Here is a 21,916-nt window from a genome sequence, read left to right as displayed (position 1 = left end):
ATCAGGGCCATCACTATAGGCAATGCCTCCTAAGTTTCTCTTACAAAGCTTGGCGACCCGAAGACCACAAGGATCCCAAGAGTACTTGAATATTTTGGTAAATTGGTACTTATCCAAGGGTTCTGCTAATTCATTGAAATATATTTACATAAAATTCTAAAATCTCAGAGAAGGGACTCCTTATCTAATGTAAACAGTGGTACAGAGGCCCCTTGATTCTTAGCTGAAAGAGGGACAGAGTTATAAAAAAAATGTAAATTTTGCATAAAGAAAAATATTAAAAGCAAGTGATAAACTAAGGATTTACAGCAGATATGATGGAAGGAAGGTTAATGTATCTTGATGCTCCAAACCTCCTACAAATTACTTAACAAAAAAAATGGGCACCTGGCTGGCTCAGTCGATTGGGCATGTGACGCTTGATCTTGGGGGCATGAGTCCAAGCCCCACATTAGTTGTAGACCTTACTTAAAAAACAAACAAAAAAACAAAAAAACCCACTAAGAACCCAACAGGTACATGGACAAAGGACATGCACAGATGATTCACAAGAAAGTACAAGAAGACACATGGTATAAAAAATATTAATTCTCACATACTGCTGAAGGTGAAGGGAGGCTGGCACTGTCTGGGGACCAATCATCTTGCATTGGTTTTTATTTCATCCTCACAACCATGAGCACGTTAAATATCATACCTCGCATGTTATAAGCAAGGAAACAACGTTCAGAAGGGTTGGGTATCTTGTTGACCAATATCACTTGGCAAAGCTGGAAATGAACTCACACGTCTCTCAGGCTCCAAAGACCAAGGTGTTTTCATTCATCAAGCTATGTCTCTAGTGACTGGTATGATTCAAATCAAACTCTTTTCATCTATTAAATGAGCAAAACCTAATGCTCACGAGAATAAGGTGAAAAAGTCCTTCTCATTAAGAGTCTATGGGTGGGTGAGTAAATTAAAAAATCCTTTGAAATCTGTCAATACTTACTAAGAGCCATAAAAATTTGATTTCCATCGACCCAGAAATTCCTCTTGGGGAGAATCTTCTTTTAGGGAATAATTCAATATACGGAAAGAGTTAGGTGCAAAAGATGTTCATCAAGGTTTTATAAAAGTGAGCAATTGGAAACAACCTAAATGTCTAGAATTATCTAACTAAATTGGTAAATGTTTACTTTCCTCCTGACAGAATATTATATTGCCATTATAAACATGCTACAAATATTTTGAAGTAAAAGGAAAATATTATTCATATGGTTTCTTTTTTAAACCTTGCTGCCCTCCCCCTTTCTAAAAAATTAAAGTAGGGACACCTGGGTGGTTCAGTCAGTTGAACATCAGACTCTTGATTTCAGCTCAGGTCATGATCCCAGGGTCATGAGATTGAGCCCCTCATTGGGCTCCACACTGAGAGTGAAGCCTGCTTGGGATTCTCTCTCTCTCCCTCTGTCCCTCTTCTCTCTCTTTCTCTCTCTCTCTTAAAAAAAAGTGGAAACACCATTCTTCATTTTGTTTTAAAAAATTATAGTTGGCATACAATACTACATTAGTTTCAGGTATATAACATAAATGTCAACATTTATATACATTATGAAATACCATAAGTATGGTTACTATCTGTCACCAAACAAAGTTATTACAATACCTTTGACTATTTTCCCTATACTGTACTTTTTATTCCCTTGACTTATTTATTTTTATAACTGGAAGTTTGTGCCTCTTAATCCCTTTTAACTATTTTGCCCATCCCTCCCCCTCTATCCTCTCTGCCAACCACCAATTCTCCTTGTATTTATGAGTCTGTTTCTTTTGTTTGTTTATTCATTTGTTTTGTTTTTGAGATTCCACATGTAAGTGAAGTCGTATGGTATTTGTCTTTCTCTGTCTGACTTATTTCACTTAGCATAATACCTTCTGTGGTCCATTCATGTCATCACAAATGGCAAGATTGCTTTCTTTTTTAGGGCTGAGTAATATTCTATTGTGTATATATACCACATCTTCTTTTTCCATTCATGTGTCAATGGGCACTTACATCACTGCCATATCTTGGCTATGGTAAATAATGGTGCAATAAACATAAGGGTGCCTACATCTTTTTGAATTCATGTGTTCATTTTATATAGGTAAATGCCCAGAAGTGGATTTGCTGGATCATATGGTGTTTCTATTTTTAATTTTTTGAGGAACCTCCACACTGTTTTCCATAGCACCTGCACCAATTTACATTCCCACCAACAGTGCACAAGGGTTCCCTTTTCTTTAAAGCCTCATCAGCATTTGTTGTTTCTTATCTTTTTGATACTAGCCATTCTGACTGGTGCGAGGTGATATCTTATTGCATTTTCAATTTGCATTTCCTTGATGAATAGTGATATTGAGCATTTTTCATGTGTCTGTCAGCCACGTATATGTCTTCTGTGAAAAAATGTGGCAGGTCCTCTGTCCAACTTTTAATCAGGTTGCTTATTTTGTTTTTGCCGTTGAGTTGCATGACTTCTTTATATATTTTGGATATTACCCCCATCAGATATATCATTTGCAAATACCTTCTCTTATTCAGTAGGTTACCCCTTCATTTTGATGACGGTTTCCTTCACTGCACACAAGTTTTTTAATTTTATTAATCTCATTTGTTTATTTTGTTTTTGCTGCCCTTGCTTGAGGAAACAAAGCCAATATATAGATAGATAGATATAGGTATAGGTATAGGTATAGGTATAGGTATAGGTATAGGTATAGGTATAGGTATAGGTATAGATATTACCAAGGCTGATGTCTAAGAGTTTACTGCCAATGTTTTCTTTTAGGAGTTCTATGGTTTCAGGTCTTACATTGAGGTCTTTAATCCATTTTGAGTTTATTTTTGTGTATGGTGTAAGAAACTGGTCCCATTTTCTTTCTTTCACATGTAGCTGTCCAGTTTTCCCAACACAATTTGTTGAAGAGACAGTCTTTTCCCCATTGTATATTCTTGCCTCCTTTGTCCTAGACTAAACGGCTATATAAGCATGGATTTATTTCTGGGTTCTCTGTTCTGCTCCACTGATCTGTGTGTCTTTTTGTGCCAGTACCATACTGCTTTTGATTACTACATCTTTGTAGGATAGTTTGAAATCTGGGATTGAGATACCTCTAGCTGAGTTCTTTCCCAAGGTTGCTTTGGCTATTTGGGGTCTTTTGTGGTTCCATACAAATTTTAGAATTATTTGTTCTATTTGTGTTTGAAAATACTATTGGTAATTTGATAGGGATTGCAGTGAATCTGTAGATTGCTTTGGGTAGTAAGGACATTTAACAATATTAATCTCTCCAGTCTATCTTTCCATTTATTTGTGTCCTCTTTAATTTCTTTCATCACCATCTTCTAGTTTTCAGAGTGTAGGTCTTTTACTTCCTTGGTTAAGTTTATTCCTAGGTATTTTATTCTTTTTAATGTAGTTATAAATGGAATTGTTTTCTTAATTTCTTTTCTCTTTTGTAATTAGTGTATAGAAACAACAGATTTCTGTATATTAATTTTGTATCCTGCAACTTACTAATTCATTATTAGTTATCATATTCCTGAGAAATTCCTAAACCACAAAACAAGTTGAGAATCACCTTATAACAAGAGAGACATTGTCATGAACATTGCTAAGAGAGTAGATCTTAAAAGTACTCATCCCAAGAAAAAAAATTTTTCATAACTAGGGATAGATGTGAACTAAATTTATTGTAGTATTCATTTCACAGTATAAACCCACATCAAATGATTATGTTGTACGCCTAAAACAAGTACAATGTTATATGTCAATCATACTTCAGTTGAAAAAGAAGACAAGGTCTCCTCCTGAAAGAGAAGGCCAAGGGGGTGGAGGGGCTGAAAGGAGTGGAGGAGAGAACATATGGAGAAGCCATTTAGGAATGTGGGGGGAAGCTGACTCAGGACATGGAGTTGGTATTGGACAGAGGTTGAAGACAGTGAACTTGCAGTGGTAGCAATCTCCACATAAAATAATTTTCCTGTAGGAGAATTCAGCAGTGGGTTTTGGAGGAAGAAGAGGGCCAATGTTGCCCCAGAATTAAGGGTTTTTTTGGCAGGTAGCATCAGAATGGGAAGTTACCACTAGAGGACTTCTCTTTGAGTTATAACCTGTGGGTCTGAACTCAGAAGCAGGAAAGCCTGGGTGACAATGAAGGGCCTACCACGGTTAATAGCTTTAATCCATAAGATATATAAAAAGCTCATACACTGTAATTAGAACACTACGAATAGCCCTTCTCTTAAAACAATAGACGAAAATCATGAACAGGAATTACAAATAACAAATGTGTGGTGTGTTCACCTTCCTAGTGGTCGAATCAATGAAAATTTAAATACTAAGGTATCACTTTTCACCTACCATGGTAAGAAAGAAAGCCCACTTTTTAAAAATGAAAGTGCTTCATGCTAATGAATGAGAGGAAAACCTCAAGGGTGTAAGTTAATATAAATTTTTAAGAAGATACTTTGGCAACCGTTTCTAAAAGCTTTAAACTTTTTATCTCTTGAATTAGTAATTTTACTCCCTGGAATTTGTACTAAGGAAATAATACAAAAGAAAAAAAACATTGAGAGGGACGTCTTTCTTACTCCTTTGCCAGCCAACACTACACTTGTACCCAAAGAACTAAGTCAGGTTAACCTTCAGGAAAAATGAAACTCTGAGGCTGTTAGTGTCCCCCGAGGCTCTCTGTTCCCTGATAGACATCACAATAAAATAAGCTTTCTCAGCCTATTTCTCTACAGAGGCAGGTCAGTCAAAAGGCTCCCTAATTTGATTGCGATTACGCCTACATTCCTATTCTTCCTCAGTTTCTATTATTAGCTCTTTGGTTACCACCCACTAGACTGTGAACTCCTCAAGGGCAAGGACGTCAGTCTTATTTATCTCTTTGTCTTCTATCCAATACACACATGATAGATGCTTGATAGAGACGGGCAGCAGTGGCTGTCACTTCAGCTGCCCTCACTCCTTTAGTCCCCATCCTCTACCCTCTTTAGTTTGTGCATTTGGCCGAAGATCAAGTTGGTCTCTTTGTTCAGTTAATTTGTTCTGAAGTGTCCTTGTTGTGCATGTGCCAACCAGTTGGCATTTCAGAGGTGCCATGATTATTAATAGACTCTTGCGTCACATACCTTAAAGCAAGGTTCAGGGTCCTTGCCTCTCTGGGTTTATCGGCATAGTAACTTTCTATAACGCTTACTATAAAGGGATGTGGCAACATGTGGGTAATAAAACAAGGCAGGGAGTCAGCTGACTCATGAAAAGTTAAAACTAATGAAGAGCTCAGGAAATGATGGTATTGATCCACCCTCCTCCCCCCACTCCAATTTTTCAGATAAGGAAACTGAAGATCAGAGAAGGGCAGATTTCCAAAGTTTGCATAACTGGTCCATGGGACGGTTGAGATAAGAGTCCAGGGTCTAGACATCCAATATATTATGACTTCTAGGGCACATGTCATGAAAACATGTGAGCTCCATGAGCATATGGGAGAGGGCAAGGCCAGCAAGCCCATCTATGCTGAGTGACATGGCAGAACTCCATAATGGAGGCAGAAGTTTTCAGTGATTCTGTGAGATGGCCTGGTTGGAGAACAGGGGCAGGATGAAACAGAAACAGTGGGGCATGGGGAGTAGAGCGTGGCCTTTGAAAGCTGGAACATGGTCCCAGGTCTGGCACACATCCCCTTGTTACTTAACTTCTCTAAGACCTAGGTTTTTAGTCAGTAAAAACTTGTCCATCGAACTGACTTCTCAGGGTTGAGGTAAAGGAGACAATGGATGTGTTGTATTATTCAACTCAGAGTCCCTGCAGAGAGCTCTGGAAGATGGTGGTTTGTGACATTCTCATGGAGGGCAAGGCTTGTGGTCCTTCAGAGAGGTTAAGAACACCAATGCCTCTGTCGATCTTCCAAAAGCTTTGAGACAGGGATGAGCTCCTTCCCTGATGAGGCAGGCCCTAACCCTATTGGGCTGATTGCACTCTGGAGTGGGGTCAGCAAACTACATCCTGTGTGCCAAATTCAGCCAGCTGCCTGTTTTTGCAGGATCGACAAGCTACGATTGATTTTTATATTTTGTTAATCACTTAAAAAAAATCATACTTTATAAAATGTGAAAATTAGGTAGAATCTAAATTTCAGTGTCCGCAAGTGAAATCTTCTTGGAACACAGCCACGCACATGGGCCTGCATATTGTCTCTAGCTGCTTTCACGCTACAGTGGCAGAGTCCAGTAGTCAAGACAGAGATTATGTGTGATACTCTCTCTATTTCACACTGCTCCCCAGAGCTCCCCACACATTGCAGTGATGTAGTCGTAACTCAACAGTGTTTCAAATGCCACGTGTATGGCCTTAACAGGACATTTTTTGCTTCTTAAAATTACCAAGGCATACTCATCACATCAAAACAAGAAGAGAAAAATGGACTTTACATATCATGCTTTTAAATCACAGCATGGATTATTTTGTTACCAAATTAGATGGCAAACATCATTTATTATGCAGTGAATCTATACGTGGGCTACAACAATAGATTATGTCATATTACCGTACTAAAAGCATATCACAATATTCCCAACTCACAGGAAAGTAACCATCAGAAAGCCAGAAAATTTTAGGTGGAATATTTCATTGCAGCAGAATTTCTTCATCCAATTAAGTAATGAAAGTGAGGCCCACAATCAAAGCAAGTTTCCAAGTGGCTCACTTGTTGCCTAAGCAAGGAAAGTCATTCAGGGATGAGTTAATTAAATTGTGTTTGATCGCATCAGCCAAAGAAATGTGTCCAGAGGAAAGAAACTTGTTTCAGATTGTTTTGGCAAGAACAAACGGTCTTTCAGAGAGTTGAGAACACTGAGAAGAGTACCAATAGTCAATTAACAAATAGCTCTGAGTGGATTTCCCTGGCTCTTGACGAGTTGATAAATGTTACCAGTACTATTCAGTGGTGGTTTATTCAAGGAGTCAGTGCCAAGTTGGAAGTGACTGAGGAATTAGCCTCCATGGTACGTCTCTGTGGAACAACTATAGGAAAGAATATTTTCGAAATGTAATTACACACTTTAAATGGGTGAATTGTATGATGTGTGAATTAAGTCTCAATAAAGCTGTGTGCTTTTTTAAGAATATTTTCAAAGAAATTGAGAAACCATCGTTTCACTATAAGCTGAAGTAGAATCTGCTAAGATGTGTTACAAGTGAGGGTAGCAGAAACACATGGAGCAGAAAAAGCTATGATTGGATTCATCCAGAAAGCTTAGGGTAATAAGGGATGCGGGGCTGGCTCAGTCAATAGAGCATGTGACTCTCAATTTTGGGGTTGTGAGTTGAGCCCCACGTTGGGGGTAGAGGTTAGTTAAAAAAGAAAATAAGGGCACCTGGGTGGCTCAGTGAGTTAAGTGTCTGACTTCGGCTCAGGTCATAATCTCACAGTTTGAGCCCCACATCGGGCTCTGTGCTGACAGCTCGGAGCCTGGAGCCTGCTTCAGATTCTGTGTCTCCCTCTCTCTCTGTTCTCCCCCCCACACACTCTGTGTCTCTCTCTCTCTCTCTCTCAAAAATAAAAAAAAAAAAAAAAGATTTAAAAAGCTTTAAAAAAATAAAGCTTACGATAATTCATCACATTATTCATGAGTATTCTGTGGAAAATATTGAAATATGTGTTACAAAACCAGTAGCGTCAGTGGTGAACTTCATTTCACTGTCAGTTGACTTAATCATCATTGGTTCTGTGAATTTACTTTCTTAAAGCTTTTTTTTTTTTTTAATTTTTAAGTAATGTCTACACCCAACGTAGGGCTCGAATTCACAGCCCTGAGATCAAGAGTAGCATATGCTCTACCAACTGAGCCAGCTCGGCACCGCGGTTCTATACATTTTATCAGATATAGAAGCTGGCTAGTATCCTGACTTATCCTACCGTAAAGCAATTTGATGGCTTAGCAGTTGCAAAGTTTTATTGCAAGTTTTTGAGCACAGGGCTGAGATTAAAATCCTTCTGAGTGAGATGAACCACTCAACCACTGTTAATCAAAGGAGAATGGCTTTTGAAGTTCTCTTTTGCTGAAAACCTAATAATGGTTCCTGATGAATTCAACTTAAAATTACAAGGCAAAACAGCCCTAACACGCAAATTTTATATGGTGGTAAAGTCCTTTTAACAACTAACATTGTGTAATTCCCAAGGAATGTCAAGCTGCTTTCTATACTTTCCACGTGTGGTCAAAAATTAAAATGAGAAGCAAGATCTTCCTTCCCATACAGATCTGCGGCTGACATAGTTTTTGAACTTAAACTACAGTTCCAGCAGTGTTTTTCATACTTCAGCGCAAGTGTGAAGAAAATTTCCATATCCCCAAATCTGTTTTACTATGTAATCAAGGAGAGCATTTACTTAAGTTTCAGTTGGAAGTGATTAATTGGTAATATAATGACATGCTAAAAGGCAACCACCAAAAGAAGAATTTAATAACCATAACTGCCTGGGGCGCCTGGGTAGCTCCATTGGTTAAGCAGCCAACTTCAGCTCAGGTCATGATTTTGCGGTTCAGGTTCAAGCCTCATGTCAGGCTCTGTGCTGACAGCTTGGAGCCTGCTTCAGATTCTGTGTCTCCCTCTCTCTCTCTGCCCCTGCCCCGCTTGCACTCTCTCAAAGTAAATAAATAAGCATTAAAAAAAAAAGAATTCTGGGGCGCCTGGGTGGCGCAGTCGGTTAAGCGTCCGACTTAGCCAGGTCACGATCTCACGGTCCGTGAGTTCAAGCCCCGCGTTGGGCTCTGGGCTGATGGCTCAGAGCCTGGAGCCTGTTTCCGATTCTGTGTCTCCCTCTCTCTCTGCCCCTCGCCCGTTCATGCTCTGTCTCTCTCTCTGTCCCAAAAAAATAAATAAACGTTGAAAAAAAAAATTAAAAAAAAAAAAGAATTCTATAACTGCCTTTCAAGCAACAAATATACATAATTAAAATTACATGTTCATGGACTGATACCAGCATTTGGCAGAACTATCTATGTGGACAGACATTTTAAAAATGAAATACATAAAATTTCATTATAAATCAGCATGAACAGTTGAACATTTGTGATGATTTTTGACGATCGGGAACCTAGTTATGAACCTCAATTAAGCACAATATTATCCCCACTAAAGAGTTCCATTCTTGGAATGGCTTGAAGATGGCAGCATAGGAGGATGCTGGGCTCACGGCGTCCTGCGGATCACTTAGCTTCCACCCACACCTGCATAAATAACCCAGAAAACTTCCAGAAGACTAGCAGAACGGATTCTCTGGAGCCAAGCATAGACGAGAGGCCCACGGAAGAGGGTAGGAAGGGCGGAGAGGCGGTGTGCACTACGCGGACCGGCGGGAGGGAGCCGGGGTGGAGGGACAGCCGGCAAAGCAAAGCCCCCGAGTCTGGCTTGCAAAAGTGGAGGGGCCAGATGGACTGTGTTCGGACAGCAAGCGGGACTTAACATCTGGAATATTATAAGCTAACAGCTCTGCTCGGAGAGCGGGAGGGCTGGAGAACAACAGGAGGGAGAGTTGTTGAGCCCCAGATGACAGAGCGCAGCTTGGCGGGGAACAAAGGTGCTCACCAGCACCATCTCCCTCGCCCATCCCCCAGGCAAAATCCCAAAGGGAACCAGTTCCTGTCAGGGAGCTTGCTTGCACCACGCAAACACCCAATGCTGTGCTTCTGTGGATCCGTCCCTCTGGTGGCGGGTCTGACTCCCTCCCGGTGCCACAGGGCCCCTCCCGAAGCGGATCACCAAAGGAAAAGCAAGTTGAGACTGCCCCTCCCACCCCCGTGCACCTTGCTGATCCACCCCAACTAATACGCCAGATCCCCAGCACCACAAGGCTGGCAGTGTGCAAGTAGCCCAGACGGGCCACGCCACCTCACAGTGAATCCCGCCCCCAGGAGAGGGGAAGAGAAGGCACACACCAGCCTGACTGCGGCCCCAGCGGTGGGTTGGGGGCAGACATCAGGTCTGACTGCCGCCCCGCCCACCAACACAAGTTATTCAAGACAGCACAGGGGAAGTGACCTGCAGGTCCGCACCACTCCAGGGACGATCAAAAATGATGAAATGGAAGAATTCCCCTCAAAAAAATCTCCAGGAAATAACGACAGCTAATGAACTGATCAAAAAGGATTTAAACAATATAACAGAAAGTGAATTTAGAATAATAGTCATAAAATTAAGCACTGGGCTTGAAAACAGTATAGAGGACAGCAGAGAATCTATTGCTACAGAGATCAAGGGACTCAGGAACAGCCAGGAGGAGCTTAAAAATGCTATGAATGAGCTGCAAAATAAAATGGAGACGACCACAGCTCAGATTGAAGAGGCAGAGGAGAGAATAGGTGAACTAGAAGATAAAATTATGGAAAAAGAAGAAGCTGAGAAAAAGAGAGAGAAAAAAATCCAGGAGTATGAGGGGAAAATTAGAGAACTAAGTGATGCACTAAAGAGAAATAATCTACGCATAATTGGTATTCCAGAGGAGGAAGAGAGAGGGAAAGGTGCTGAAGGTGTACTTGAAGAAATAATAGCTGAGAACTTCCCTGATCTGGGGAAGGAAAAAAGCATTGAAATCCAAGCACAGAGAACTCCCTTCAGACATAACTTGAATCGATCTTCTGCACGACATATCATAGTGAAACTGGCAAAATACAAGGATAAAGAGAAAATTCTGAAAGCAGCTAGGGATAAACGTGCTCTAACATATAAAGGGAGACTGATAAGACTAGTGACAGATCTCTCTACTGAAACTTGGCAGGCCAGAAAGGAATGGCAGGAAATCTTCAATGTGATCAATAGAAAAAATAAGCAGCCGAGAATCCTCTATCCAGCAAATCTGTCATTTAGAATAGAAGGAGAGATAAAGGTCTTCCCAAACAAACAAAAACTGAAGGAATTCATCACCACTAAACCAGCCCTACAAGAGATCCTAAGGGGGAATCCTGTGAGACAAAGTACCAGAGACATCACTACAAGTATGAAACCTACAGACATCACAATTACTCTAAACCCATATCTTTCTATAACACTGATTGTAATTGTAAATGGACTAAATGTGCCAATCAAAAGATGTAGGGTATCAGAATGGATAAAAAAACAAGACCCATCTATTTGCTGTCTACAAGAGACTCATTTTAGACCTGAGGACACCTTCAGATTGAAAGTGAGGGGATGGAGAACTATTTATCATGCTACTGGAAGTCAAAAGAAAGCTGGGGTAGCCATACTTATATCAGACAAACTAGACTTTAAGTTAAAGGCTGTAACAAGAGATGAAGAAGGGCATTATATAATAATTACAGGGTCTATCCATCAAGAAGAACTAACAAATATAAATATCTATGTGCCAAATATGGGAGCCCCCAAATATATAAAACAATTACTCACAAACATAAGCAACCTTATTGACAAGAATGTGGTAATTGCAGGGGACTTTAATACCCCACTTACAACAATGGATAGATCATCTAGACACAAGGTCAATAAAGAAACAAGGGCCCTGAATGATACATTGGATCAGATGGACTTGACATATATTTAGAACCCTGCATCCCAAAGCAATAGAATATACTTTCTTCTCGAGTGCACATGGAACATTTGCCAACATAGATCACATGCTGGGTCACAAAACAGCCCTTTATAAGTATACAAGAATTGAGATCATACCATGCATACTTTTGGGCCACAATGCTATGAAGCTTGAAATCAACCACAGGAAAAAGTCTGGAAAACCTCCAAAAGCATGGAAGTTAAAGAACACCCTAGTAAAGATGAATGGGTCAACCAGGCAATTAGAGAAGAAATTTAAAAATATATGGAAACAAACGAAAATGAAAATACAACAATCCAAATGCTTTTGGATGCAGTGAAGGCAGTTCTGAGAGGAAAATACATTGCAATCCAGGCCTATCTCAAGAAACAAGAAAAATCCCAAATACAAAATCTAACAGCACACCTAAAGGAAATAGAAGCAGAGCAGCAAAGACACCCAAAACCCAGCAGAAGAAGGGAAATAATAAAGATCAGAGCAGAAATAAACAATATAGAATCTAAAAAAACTGTAGAGCAGATCAACGAAACCAAGAGTTGGTTTTTTGAAAAAATAAACAAAATTGATAAACCTCTAGCCAGGCTTCTCAAAAAGAAAAGGGAGATGACCCAAATAGATAAAATCATGAATGAAAATGGAGTTATTACAACCAATCCCTCAGAAATACAAGCAATTATCAGGGAATACTATGAAAAATTATATGCCAACAAACTGGAAAACCTGGAAGAAATGGACAAATTCCTAAACACCCACACACTTCCAAAACTCAATCAGGAGGAAATAGAAAGCTTGAACAGACCTATAACCAGCAAAGAAATTGAATCAGTTATCAAAAATCTCCCAACAAATAAGAGTCCAGGACCAGATGGTTTCCCTGGGGAATTCTACCAGACATTCAAAGCAGAGATAATACCTATCCTTCTCAAGCTATTCCAAAAAATAGAAAGAGAAGGAAAACTTCCAGACTCATTCTATGAAGCAGTATTACTTCGATTCCTAAACCAGACAGAGACCCAGTAAAAAAAGAGAACTACAGGCCAATATCCCTGATGAATATGGATGCAAAAATTCTCAATAAGATACTAGCAAATCGAATTCAACAGCTTATAAAAAGAATTCTTCACCATGTTCAAGTGGCATTCATTCCTGGGAGGCAGGGCTGGTTCAACATTCGCAAATCAATCAACGAGATACATCACATTAATGAAAGAAAAGATAAGAACCATATGATCCTGTCAATCAATGCAGAAAAAGCATTTGACAAAATTCAGCATCCTTTCTTAATAAAAACCCTCGAGAAAGTCGGGATAGAAGGAACATACTTAAACATCATAAAAGCCATTTATGAAAAGCCCACAGCTAATATCATCCTCAATGGGGAAAAACTGAGAACTTTCCCCCTGAGATCAGGAACACGACAGGGATGTCCACTCTCACGGCTGTTGTTTAACATAGTGTTGGAAGTGCTAGCATCAGCAATCAGACAACAAAAGGAAATCAAAGGCATCAAAATTGGCAAAGATGAAGTCAAGCTTTCACTTTTTTGCAGATGACATGATATTATACATGGAAAATCCAATAGACTCCACCAAAAGTCTGCTAGAACTGATACATGAATTCAGCAAAGTCGCAGGATACAAAATCAATGTACAGAAATCAGTTGCATTCTTATACACTAATAATGAAGGAACAGAAAGACAAATAAAGAAACTGATCCCATTCACAATTGCACCAAGAAGCATAAAATACCTAGGAATAAATCTAACCAAAGATGTAAAAGATCTGTATGCTGAAAGCTATAGAAAGCTTATGAAGGAAATTGAAAAAGATATAAAGAAATGGAAAAGCATTCCGTGCTCATGGGTTGGAAGAATAAATATTGTTAAAATGTCAATACTACCCAAAGCTATCTACACATTCAATGCAATCCCATTCAAAATTGCACCAGCATTCTTCTCAAAGCTAGAACAAGTAATCCTAAAATTCATATGGAACCACAAAAGGCCCCGAATAGCCAAAGTAATTTTGAAGAAGGGCAAAGCAGGAGGCATCACAATCCCAGACTTTAGCCTCTAGTACAAAGCTGTAATCATCAAGACAGCATGGTATTGGCACAAAAACAGACACATAGACCAATGGAATAGAATAGAAACCCTGGAACTAGATCCACAAAAGTATGGCCAACTAATCTTTGACAAAGCAGGAAAGAATATTCAATGGAAAAAAGTCTCTTTAACAAATGGTGCTGGGAGAACTGGACAGCAACATGCAGAAGGAGGAAACTAGACCACTTTCTTACACCATTCACAAAAATAAACTCAAAATGGATAAAGGACCTGAATGTGAGACAGGAAACCATCAAAACCCTAGAGGAGAAAGCAGGAAAAGACCTCTCTGACCTCAGCCGCAGCAATTTCTTACTTGACATATCCCCAAAGGCAAGGGAATTAAAACCAAAAATGAACTATTGGGACCTCATGAAGATAAAAAGCTTCTGCACAGCAAAGGAAACAATCAACAAAACTAAAAGCCAACCAATGGAATGGGAAAAGATATTTGCAAATGACATATCGGATAAAGGGCTAGTATCCAAAATCTATAATGAGCTCACCAAACTCCACACCCGAAAAACAAATAATCCAGTGAAGAAATGGGCAGAAAACATGAATAGACACTTCTCTAAAGAAGACATCCGATGGCCAACAGGCACATGAAAAGATGCTCAATGTCCCTCCTCCTCAGGGAAATACAAATCAAAACCACACTCAGATATCACCTCACGCCAGTCAGAGTGGCCAAAATGAACAAATCAGGAGACTATAGATGCTGGAGAGGATGTGGAGAAACGGGAACCCTCTTGCACTGTTGGTGGGAATGCAAACTGGTGCAACCACTCTGGAAAACAGTGTGGAGGTTCCTCAAAAAATTAAAAATAGACCTACACTATGACCCAGCAGTAGCACTGCTAGGAATTTACCCAAGGGATACAGGAGTACTGATGCATAGGGGCACCTGTATCCCAATGTTTATAGCAACACTCTCAACAGTAGCCAAATTGTGGAAAGAGCCTAAATGTCCATCAACTGATGAATGGATAAAGAAATTGTGGTTTATATACACAATGGAGTACTATGTGGCAATGAGAAAGAATGAAATATGGCCCTTTGTAGCAATGTGGACAGAACTGGAGAGTGTGATACTAAGTGAAATAAGCCATACAGAGAAAGACAGATACCATATGTTTTCACTCTTATGTGGATCCTGAGAAACTTAACAGAAACCCATGGGGGAGGGGAGGGGAAAAAAAAAGGTTAGAGTGGGAGAGAGCCAAAGCATAAAAGACTCTTAAAAACTGAGAACAAACTGAGGGTTGATGGGGGTGGGAGGGAGAGGAGGGTAGGTGATGGGTATTGAAGAGGGCATCTTTTGGGATGAGGACTGGGTGTTGTATGGAAACCAATTTGACAATAAATTTCATATATTAAAAAAAACAACTGGAAATTGATTGCTAAAAAAAAAAAGAATTCCATTCTTCTATTAGTAAACCAGTATTACCAAAAATTGTGCTCAATTATTATTATATTTTACATTTTATCAATAAAATTTATTTTGGAAATTTGTTTTCTTTCCTCTACAAATGTCTACATAATATCCTCAATCTTACCTCTTGGCCCACAAAGCCTATATTACTTACTATCTAGCTCTTTATAGAAAGTATTTGCTAAGCTTGATCTAAGTCACAGTCCTACCTATGCTATGATAGTAAATACACTTCATGGTTTCGAGTTAATAAGTGTAAAGTGTGTAGAATGGTGGCATGTGGTAGGTGCTTTCTTAATGCAAGTTATTAACATTAATAGCTATATTTCTATAGCTCTTCTGAACTCTATAGAATTGTGGTCATTACAAAAAAGGTTATCTGTCAGTGAGTAAAAATGTTCTTTAAGACAGTCCTCTCTAAAAGTGTCCTAAAGTGGTTTCTACCTAATCCATCCCAGCTCACCTTTTTTAAAATGTTTGTTTGTTTTACATTTATTTATTTTTGACAGACAGAGTGAGACAGAGCGTGAGCAGGGGAGGGGCAGAGAGAGGAGACACAGAATCTGAAGTAGGCTCCAGTCTCTGAGCAAGTGTTCAGCACAGAGCCCGACATGGGGCTTGAACCCACAAACTGTGAGATCATGATCTAAGCCGAAGTTGGATGATCCACCGACTGAGCTACCCAGGTGTCCTGGTTTATTTATTACCTTTGAGAGAGAGCACACACACAAGAGGGGGAGGGGCAGAGAGGGAGGGAAACAGTATCTGAAGCAGGCTCCAGGCTCCAACCTGTCAGCACAGAGCCCAACACGGGATTTGACCCACCAACTGTGAATCATGACCTGAGCCCAATGTTTAACTGAGCTACTCCCCCCCACTCACCTCCCTATCCCTGCTCACTTCCCCTTCCTCTACCCCTCCTCCTCCTCTTTCATTTTTTTAGTAGCAGCTTTATTGAGATATAAATCACATACTCTACAATTCACTCATTTCATTCAATGCATCGCTACAACCAATTTTAGAACATTTCCGTCAACCCAGAAGGAAACCTGCACTTTCTCAGCTGTCATCTCCCAATCCTCTCACCTCCCCCACAGCCCTAGGCCACAACTAATCCACTTTGAGTCTCCATAGATTTACACGTTCTGGACATTTAACATAAGTGGAAGCATCTGAAATGTGGTCTTTTGTGACTGGCTTGCTTTTCTTGGCAAAATATTTTCAAGCTTCATCCACATTGTAGCAAGTATCAGTACTTCTTTTTTTTTATGGCAGAATAATAGTCCATTGTATGGAAATACCAATTTTGTTCATTAGCTGATAGACATTGGGTTCTTTCTATCTTTTGGCTATCATGAATAATGGACACTCATGTATATGTTTTTATGTAGACATATTTTCATTTCTCTTAGGAAGACACCTAGAAGTAGAATCACTGGGTCACATGATAACTCTATGTCTAATTTTGAGGAATCACCAAACTGTTTTCCAAAGTGGCTACACCAAGTTTGCATTTCCACCAGCAGTATGAGGGCTCTGATTTCACATCTTCAACACTTGCAATTAATCTGCTTATTATTATTATTATTATTATTATTATAGCATTCCTAGTGACTGTAAAGTACCATCCAGTTCATTTTTAATTCTCTGACATGGGGTGTTGGAAAACTACCTTCCTCACCACTCTAGGTTGGGCCCATGTGGGGACACCACCCTGGGAGCCCAGCTCTAAGAGCACATTGGGGTATTTCCACCAAAAGTTAAGTTTTTCTCATAGGAGAAAAGGATCCCAGAGATTATGCCCCACTGGTAGCTTTCCAGTTCACAAAACTACGCATTTACTTAACCCTCTAAGAAGCATTATTGGGAAATGTGGAAATGTTTTTCAAAGAACTACAAATACTTACAGGCAGATTATTACTAGGGAGCTTGACTCAGCAAGACAAGATTGCTTCCAGAAAGAAGTTCTGCAGAGATTACTGTGCACCTCCCCCCACCTCCATCCCTATGATTTACAGAGACTTAAATCTCTCCTCTCTCTTCTGGGGAGAGGAAGCAGGGGCACTGGGAAAGAAGTCTCCATACAGGAAGGAGTGCTCCTGGAGAGGCAGGCCCTACACCGGGACAGAAGGTCAGAGGGGACACTCGTTTCCGGTCCTGCCCTGAGAGGCAGCAGCTCCCCCGGGGTGGAGCAGAAATGGGGATATTTGTACCTGTCAACCTTAAAAATAAAATAGCCAGTTATTTTACCAGCAAAAAAGTTTATGGGAGAATAACAGAAGAATTGGAAACTATGGTGGATGACAGACAAGTCCAGAGATAAAGGGAAGGGAAGGTCAGCTTCTATTAGCTTTTAGGAGGAAATCAGGGAGGGTTGTTTTGAATACAAGTTCGCTGGCGCAGAGCAAGAGTTGGAGCTTGTGGCGGTTTCTCACTGGCTGCAAGCGGTCGTTAGTGGTCATAGGTCCGGAAGGATCTTCCTTCTTTTTCTTAAAAGCAGGCAGTGACATTCTGATGTGAAAAATGTCCTCTCCTGTCAAGGTAAGAATGGTCTTCCTTCTTCCTGCTGGTTATACAGGCTGCACGGAGCGGTACCTGCATGAGAGATCCCCTTCAGAGCTCCCCAACTTGGTTTTAAATGAGGTTTCTTTTATTTTCACACCCGTGAACAATGTCAGCCAGTCAAAGGCTATCTCACACCTACTGCGTGCTGGCTTCTGTGGGGTGTCCTGCTTCCTGGGTGCACTTTGCTGAGTGTTCCAAGGTGAGCTAGTCCCCTTATACATCCTCCCACCACATCCTGAATGTGTCCCTCGTAGCGCTTTGTACAGAGTTATCTCAGATATGCTCATTTCAATTCATCGCTATAACCTCAGAGCCTGGGACAGTGTCTGGTGCTTGTAAGATGCTCTAACATACTTGGTGAATAAAGGAAATAATCTAAAGTCAATAATGGGTGGCGGACCCCAAGTCCAATGCCTCCCTATGTAGATTATTTGATAGTTTAGTCACACTTAGTAAAAATACAGTTCTGTTGAAAATTTCCTTTGTTATGATGACTGCTTAATATTCTTCTCAAGAAGTCACCAAATTTGTCTTGACCTAGCTCAGCTTTTGGACATTTATATAGTTTTATGTTTTTTTCTTTGAAAAATAATAGTAATGCATCCTTGTACAAGCATCTTTGAGTACATGTCTAGTTATGTCCTTTGGGCAAATTCCTAGAATGAAATCGCTGGTCAAGGGATATGTCTATTTTCTTTGCTTTCTTTTTTTATTGAGGTGTAATTAACATACAAGGTTGTATTACTTTCACGTGTAGAATATGGTGAACAAACACTTCCATGCAACACCTGATACTCATCACAAGTGCTCTCCTTAATCCCCACCACGTATTTTTTTTAATGTTTATTTATTTTTGAGAGAGAGAGAGTAAGCGAGGGAGGGGCAGAGAGAGAGAGACAGAAGATCTGAAGCAGGCTCTGTGCTGACAGTAGAGAGCCTGCTGTAGGGCTCGAACTCACCAACCTAGAGATCATGACCTGAGCTGAAGTCAAGGTGCTTAACTGACTGAGCCACCCAGATGCCCCCCAACACCTATTTCACCCATCCTCCCATCCATCTCCTCTCTGGTAACCATCAGTTTGTTCTCTATAGTTAAGAGTCTGTTTTGGTATTTGTCTCTTTTTTAATTTGTTTCTCAAATTCCACATATTAATGAAATCATATTGCATTTGTCTTTCTCTGGCTTATTTCACTTAGCATTATACCCTCTAGATACATCCATGTTGTTGCAAATGGCAAGATCTCATCCTTTTTTTGTGGCTGAGTAATATTCCATTGCATATCTATACCATATCTTCTTTATCCATCTATCAATGGGCCCTTGGGTCTATGTTGCTTCCATAATTTGGCTATTGTAAAGAATGCTGCAATAAACATAGGGGTGCAAATATCTTTTCAAATTAGTGTTTTTATTTTCTTTAGGTAAATACCCAGCAGTGGAATTACTGAATCAGACGGTAATTCTATTTTTAATTTTTGATTTCCTCTTTGATTTCTTGGTTGACCTATTCATTGTTTAGTAGCATTTTACTTACCCTCCGCGCATTTGTGTTCTTTGCACATTTTTTCTTGTGATTGACTTCTAGTTTCATGCCGCTGTGGTCAGAAAGATGCATGATCTGGTATCAATCTTTTTTAATTTATTGAGAGTTGTTTTGTGGCCTGCGAGTTTGGCTGCTGGGACCGCAGGTGCACCAGAGCGTGTGGCTGTCTTCCCCTCTCTGGGGCAGGAGCGCCTTGGAGAGACTCCCGCTGCTGAGTGGGACAAGCTGGATGGGGTCCTTCTGCAGGAGAACGTGGGTGGGGCGCACAGTGCTAGGTGTTGGAGAGCCTGGTGGAGAGTGTTCCTGCTCGTTCTGCAAGTGTCCTGATATCTCGGCTGGGTGGTGGAGAGGGGGGAGGTGTGTGCCAGCCCTTCTGTTCTTGGACAAGCCTTCCAGCGCACATTCTGAGGTTAGTAAATAAATCTTCACATATACCCCAGGTGCTTTTCAAACAGCTGGCTCTATGTTATTTCTCAGTGGGGTTGTTATGCGGGCTCTTTAAGGGCGGGGTGTCAGTTTCCTCCTGCCTTCCAGCTCTCCCAGAGTTAAGTCCGGATGGTTTTTAAAGTACCCAGAGTTAAGCCCTGATTATTGTAAAAACTCAAAAAGTTAAGCCTCACTGGTTTTCGAAGCCAGATGTTATGAGAACCTGTCTTCCCAATGCAGGTCACCCATGCCCAGGGTGGCGTCTGATCCTCTCTCAGTGCTAACTTCTCTGGCTTGTGGTATCTTTCCTGTTTGTGGTTAGTCCTGCTGGGGGGTGTTGGTTCTCAGCCATGTCTCTGCCCCTCCTACCCGTTTTGATGCGGCCTCCTCTCTACACTTATCTGTGGAAAGTCTGTTCTGCCAGTCGTCAGGTTGTTTTCAGAGTTCCTTGCACTAATCTGCCTGTTGTCTCAGTGTGTCTATTGGAATAGATGATAGGATCCAGTAGGATCCTTTTACTCCGCCATCCTCCCAGAAGTTGTCCATTTTTTTTTTTAATGTTTATTTAGTTTTGAGAGAGAGAAAGACAGAGTGCAAGTGGGGAGGGGCAGAGAGAGAGGGAGACACAGAATCCGAAGCAGGCTCCAAGCTCTGAGCTGTCAGCACAGAGCCCCAAGTGGGGCTCGAACTCACGGACCGTGAGATCATGACCTGAGCAAAATCGGACACTTAACTGATTCAGCCACCCAGGTGCCCCAGAAGTTGTCCATTTTTAAAGGTCTGTAACACATGTTGCAATTTCTGTAATGGCATGTTGGTCACACACCATTGCCAACAGCAGATCTTATCATTCTTTCAATCTTTCAATCTTTCAAAATAGGCCCACAGCCATAGTATCTAATTGGTTCCTGGTGCTGAGCAACCTCTCAGGTAATTGCTTGTGGACATGTGCTGACGTTTTATTTCAAATTTGTCATAAAGAAAACAGTTCCTTAGAAAGCCAAATCAAAAATTCCTTCTTAGAAGAGATATTTCATAGGTAACTTGAACAACAATTCAAAAGAATGTCTGGTTAAAGATTGTGGAGTTGAGTTGAGTTCAAGCCTTGAATGTCAAATGAAATGTTATGGCCCTCCCGCTCCCCAGACTGACAGCCAGCTGGGGGGTATAGGAGCCAAATTCCCAAGAATAGGCACTTATCTGATTAAATTCCATTCGAAAATAACTCAGAGTTCAGCTTCAAATGAGGCTTAGTTTAGTTTTCTCTTTTCCTCGTGCAAAGTGACACTTTTCATGGTGTTGATATTTGGTATTTCTTTTATTTATATTTTAGCTAACTTACTTTGTTTGCTTCCCCACCCCCACTTTTCTTCAACTCACCCAAGGATGTGTCCCAGCATGGTGTCCTCTGAATGTCAGACAGTTTTGTCCCACCCTCGGGATTCTTGACAAACCACATGCCGTCTTTACTCTTTCCTCTAGAATATCGTTTGGAAATTGACTTAAGACCTAAATGAATTTACTTTTAAAATAAACTTTACATCATCACCTTAAATAAAAAAACTAGTTTCCTTTCTCATAAATATAAAGTCATCATAAAATAAACACAACAAAAATTAAGTGTTAGTGGGTTCTGGGTGCATATCTCTGCCAAAGGCTCTGTGCCTGGGGCTGCTCTGTCTTCCTTGTAAAGGAAATATGCAAGTATCAGAACACAGATACATTGGCAGTCAGCGTGATTTTCTCCCTGTGTAATCAGAGTGTCTGAAATGCGTTTGAAAAGGCAATTACTTTCCTCCTCCAAGTAAATCAATGTTTTCTAACAGTGACCACAGACCACTTAAAATCAACTTTGTGCTACGGGCACAGTGATTGTCACACCTGAGCACACAGCCAAATTACCTGGAGTCTTGTTAAAACACAGATGGCTGATGCAGTAAGTCTGGGCTGGGGATTGAAATGTGCATTTCTAAAAAGTTCCCGAGTTGTGGGCATGCTGCTGGTGCGGGGAACACTTTGAGGGCCACTGCCCTCATTGCTCGTTGCGTTGTCTCCCATTTTAGGAGCAACTGGACTGGGGACGCTGGCAGGTGCAAACCAGAAACCACTGCGATCCCTAAACAGGTGCTAATGTACTCCCCTCTGCTGTTGGCAATTTTCCTCTCCGAGAGCAATGAGCCCAGGCCCAGTGCTAGCACCCTAACAGCAGCGTTATAATCTCTTGAACCACTCAC

At 40.6% G+C, this 21,916-nt stretch overlaps 1 protein-coding gene across 1 annotated transcript in view; it reads left to right on the top strand.

Moving 5' to 3' along the window:
* The first annotated feature begins 19,511 nt into the window (after positions 1 to 19,511).
* Positions 19,512 to 21,916, top strand: part of MUC13 (mucin 13, cell surface associated) — a 30,266-nt gene continuing 27,861 nt past the window's right edge. The window contains exon 1 of the mRNA XM_019839884.3: positions 19,512 to 19,665. The gene's annotated coding sequence lies outside the window, so the exon portion shown is untranslated. The remainder of the gene's footprint in view (positions 19,666 to 21,916) is intronic.

The sequence above is a fragment of the Felis catus genome, chromosome C2, assembly GCF_018350175.1.
Source record: "Felis catus isolate Fca126 chromosome C2, F.catus_Fca126_mat1.0, whole genome shotgun sequence".
In the NCBI taxonomy this organism is placed as follows: Eukaryota; Metazoa; Chordata; class Mammalia; order Carnivora; family Felidae; genus Felis; species Felis catus.
This window is presented reverse-complemented; position numbering and strand designations above follow the sequence as displayed.